We start from the raw sequence: 4,879 nt of genomic DNA, 5'->3' as shown, positions 1-4,879 counted from the left end.
GATACAGCAGAAAAAACAGAGGCACACTTACTCAGTTTGGCAGGGCAGGAGCGTACCACATGACCTGCTCCCCTGCAGTACAGAGATTGTTTGCCCGACGTCTCTGGCGTTCTTAAACCGTTAATGACGGTCGCATCAATCCCAATTGCATGGGTTCGGGCATCTCGGTGGCTTCTGGGTTCCGATTCCCAACAGGAGAGGTAGACTGGAACGGAATGCTAGGTAGTACCCATGTTGGTCTCTGACCCTGGCTGGACCTCTCTAGCTTACGTTCCTGCAATCTGCAGTCGATCTGGACGGCCAGAGTTATGAGGTCTTCTAAGGTATCGGGTATGCCCACTCTGGCTAGTTTGTCTTTAAGTGACTCGGATAAGCCCATGCAGGGCTGCATCATTCCAATGGGTGTCCCCCATCCAACGTCTGAACTCCGAGGCGTACTCTTCCGCTGCTCGGCGACCTTGTCTGAGTGTATGCAGGGCTGTTTCAGCCGATGCTGCCCGCTGCGGGTCGTCATATAACACCGCCATTGCTTTAAAAAACGTTGTTACCGAATCCAGATGTGGATGGCGGATCTCGAGTAGTCGGTGGGCCCAGCCCTGGGGTTCATCTTGCAGTAGGGATATAATGAACCCCACCTTCACAGATTCTGCAGAAAATGTCCGCGGCTGCAGCTCAAAGTATAGTTGGCATGCATTGCGGAATGCCCTGAATTTTCCTCGATCCCCATTGAACCGTTCCGGCATCGGTACACGGGGTTCCGGTGGAGGCATTGAGACCATTGCTCCGACAAGAGGTTCCGAGGGGTTTCTGGTCGAAGATGGAGTAACCGGTTTCTGAGATGTGGATGCCGGCGAGGCTAGCGTCTGAATACGACCTTCCAGATGTGTGTACCCTCCTGTAGCATTTTAACCGCTTGGATGAGCGCCGCCAGATGTTGGCATATATCGTCCAGCGGGGATGGTCCTCTCCCAGGCTCAGTCATGGCCGTATGGTTCTGTCACGATCCACCCGGCGGTATCTCTAGCAACCCACAGAATGGGATTCCCCAGGGTGCGGGGTCTAAGCCCCAGTCTGCTTATTCACCAGGGACCCTGATGGTGGGGATGGACTTGGAGCAGACTGAGACCAGGTCGGGACTCCTGAGTACACCCGACTGTGGTAGAGTGAACCACCGGAGGTATGTATCGGAAGAGAGCCTGATGTGAAGAGGCTGGCAGACCTGGGCAGTGGTGAGCGGATCCGTGCAGGATGGATGGATGACAGAGTATGTGTAGCGTAGTCAGGCAGGCCGGGTCGGTAACAGCAGAGGCAGAATGGTACAGAGCAGCGGACAGAGAGTAGTCGGGTCACAAGCCAGGTTTCAGCAACAGGAGGTCAGGTAATCAGGAGTAAGCAAAAGAATAGTCAGACGAGCCAGGGATCAGAGCAGGAGATGGTCAGCAGAGGTCAGAATCAAGCAGGGTCGGCAACAAGGTATCTCACACAGGTACAGACGAGCAGGGAACAGGGAATGAAGACCATACGGCAATGTGAGCATTGCATGAGCTGGTTTAAATAGCCCGCCCAGCGCCAACAGGCGCGCCTGGGTCCTAGTGCCTGTCCGGCTGTCATTGGTGACAGGCGCGCCTGGGTCCTAGTGCCCACCTGCCTGTATGTCTTGTTGGGATCCTACAACTGTGCAGATTCGTGCGCCGTGGTGATCTCTGGGATTCCTGACAAGGGCCCTTAAACCCCTCGTGTATTTTATTGTATTGTTACTGTACTGTCCCATGTATTGTCTCCCATTGTAATGTACAGCGCTGAGCAAACTGTTGGCGCTATATAAATACTGTGTAATAATAATAATAATGTCATCAGAACAGGATGCAAGAAGGTCACCAGTGGGATCCCACTTTATTGCGGTCACTTCATTTGTGTGTCCTTGGAATGTTTTTATTGGCCTGTCTTGTCCCAATTTGCAGACATGAATGCACATATCTGTACTGCATGATGCAAACGTGTTGTTACTTTGCCAGTCCACATCTAACGCTGGTGCCGTGTGAAAAGGAAACTGTTGTTTTGCCTCCCCTGTGTGCGTCCCAGATTATGGTCGTCTTGTCTACGCCTGCACTTTAAATAATATTTCCTTTCTTGTCCCATTTCAAGGCAAATATAGGTCCTTTGTGTTGCCCCAAGGTGCTTGCAAGGGTTCCATCTTCTGTCCAGATTCTGGCAAAGCCATCATAGGATCCAGTTGCTAGAAGTGTTCCTTCACTATTCCAATCTAAGGATCCTTGTTACTAGGACCATCTTGTCCCCCCCCCCTCGTATACAGTGTCTAAGGACCAGCTGTGTTGAAGCACTAGTGCTGTTTTCACTGAGATTCCATATCCGTGCCGTCCAATCACCTGACCCTGATGCCAATAGATCACTAACTGGGTTCCAGGCACAAACCAACACTTCTGATTCCTGACCACGTAATACTACTGCTTTGCTAGATGGGATTTCTACATCTCCATCAACTTCCATCCTATCAGTGTGGTTATTTGCCAGTCCCTGTCCTCCATTCTCCTCCCCGTTTGCTGCATTTTCCCCATTCTTCGCAGATGGCTGCTGGTTGTTTGCCGTTGCAGCGGCTGCCTGTTGCTGCACAAGCTTGTCTCTGTATGCCTGCTGTCTTGTCTGTACCACATCAGGTATAACTGCATCAATCAGGGAGATTCCATCGTCCTCCCGTCACAAAGTGTGCCATCCTCATCAATGCTCACTTCTGCCTCAACATACTGCAATCCTTTGTGAATGATGGAAATGAAAGCAGCAGGTGGCACCAGGGCACCATTGATATTAGACCGGCTGATATGGCTCTCTATACCAAAAGTGAATGCTGAATGGGAGAATCGCGACTCCTGCAAGTATCGCTACACCACAAAGTATCCTCATCACGGCTTATACTCATCTTTATGCCACCTAAACCAGGACTTCCCAGCAAACTGAGAAAAGACACCTTTGCAACCTTTGACTTCAGATGTTATGGCAGTCCTTCCATGTGATGGCTGCATTAGTTTTCTCTTTTCAAGCCAATCACATCTTCTCGTCCGAAAGTCGCACTCTAAAAGCCGGTATAGTACTGGAGCAAACAACAAGGGAATCTTGGCGCCGTGATGGAGGAACCGCGTGTGCACCCGGATTCGCCTTCCTTGGTTACACGTCCATCACTCCCGGGGCAGCGGCAGCCGGTAAGCCGCTTATGTGGAGGAAGATCGGTAAGAGACGAGGGGGGGAGACAGGAAAGTGCGACCCCCCCTCAGAGTTCCACAACAATAAAAAGTGTTCAGTGTTTAACCCCTCGCCTACAGAGCACTTCTACCCCCTTCTTTACCAGGCCAATTTTCAGCTTTCAGCGCTGCCGCACTTTGATTGACAATTGCGCAGTCATGCAACATTGTACCCATATGAAATTTTTATCATTTTTTTCTCACAAATGGAGCTTTCTTTTGGTGGTATTTAATCGCCGCTGGGTGCTTTACTTTTTGTGCTATAAACAAAAAAATTGCAAAAAATTAAAAAAAAAAAAAGTTTCTTTGTTTCTATTATAAAATTTTTCTCCTTCACTGAAGTGCATTGATGAGGTAGCACTGATGGGCACTAATAGGCGGCACTGATAGGCAGCACTAAAGGGCACTGATAGGCAGTACTAATGAGGTGGCACGGATAGGTGGCACTGATAGGCAGCACTAATGAGGTGTCACGGATAGACGGCACTGATAGGTGACACTGATGATGGGTACTGATAGATGGCACTGATAGGTGGCACTGACTGGCATCACTGCTGGGCACTGACTGGCACAACCGCTGGGCACTGACTGGCACAACCGCTGGGCTGCACTGGTGGGCACAGGTGGGTGGCACAGGTGGGGGGGCACAGGTGGGTGGCACAGGTGGGCACAGGTAGGTGGCACTTATGGGCACAGGTGGGTGCACTGCTGGGCACAGGTGGGCAGAACTTGTGGGTGGCACTGCTGGGCACCGATCATCAGGGCACTGATCGTCAGTGCCCTGATGATCAGCGCCGATCCCTGCTCTGACAACTGCCAGTTCTCGGCAGTACTTTCCTCACGATCTGACAGCGTGAGGAAAGTGCAGCCGAGACCCGGCAATTGAATTTCCCGGTGATCAGCGTGTCATTGGACACGGCTGATCACATGGTAAAAGGCCGCTGTGATTGGCCTTTTACCACATCACGTGATCAGCTGTGTCCGTAGGACAAAGCGATCACGGAGATAGCTGGGTGCGCGCCCCTGGAGAGCGTGTTCTTGGGAGGACATCATATGACGTCCACCCAGAACTGGCCGGCCGCAGTGTAGCCGTCATCTGGCTATCTGCGGTCGGCAAGAAGTTAAAGAATTAAAAAAAAGTTAAGTTTTAAAAAATAAAAAAGGTTTTACTGATAAAAATGTTTTAGTTTTACACAAAACAGTTTTAGTGTTAAAAAATAAATAAAACAAAAAATAGTTTATGTGCTAAAAAATAAAAAAAAATGCTTAAGTGTTAAAAAAAAAAACATTTATTATTGTTAAAAGATAAAAATAAAAAATATTTCATTCCCGCCCCCTTCTCTGTCCCCGCCCCCCTTCTCTGTCCCCGCCCCCTCTTCCTCGCTCCTCCTCTGTCTATCCCTAACTCCCCACGTAGCCCTGGAGAGTCATTACCCCCACCGATCAAATTCTTTCTGATATGTTACTACCTCTTACTAATATTTGTATTCACTGGACACCATCAGATATGCTGCATTGTTTTCTTGGCTCTTCCCCTCCCCCTCTATATACAGACATTGATACTCTGCATACTTACCCCTGAATCTTGTTGTCAATATAATGTCTAATGCCTCCTGCTAATGTCT

General features: G+C 49.7%; 1 pseudogene; it reads right to left on the bottom strand.

Moving 5' to 3' along the window:
* Positions 1-356: 356 nt before the first annotated feature.
* Positions 357-2,935, bottom strand: LOC149457542 (F-box-like/WD repeat-containing protein TBL1XR1 pseudogene; annotated as a pseudogene).
* Positions 2,936-4,879: the final 1,944 nt, after the last annotated feature.

This window comes from Staurois parvus, unplaced genomic scaffold (assembly GCF_062004578.1).
Source record: "Staurois parvus isolate SC_StPar_1 unplaced genomic scaffold, SC_StPar_1.0 ptg000315l, whole genome shotgun sequence".
Classification (NCBI taxonomy): domain Eukaryota; kingdom Metazoa; phylum Chordata; class Amphibia; order Anura; family Ranidae; genus Staurois; species Staurois parvus.
The sequence above is the reverse complement of the archived record's forward strand: the minus strand, read 5'-3'. Positions and strand labels throughout refer to the sequence as shown.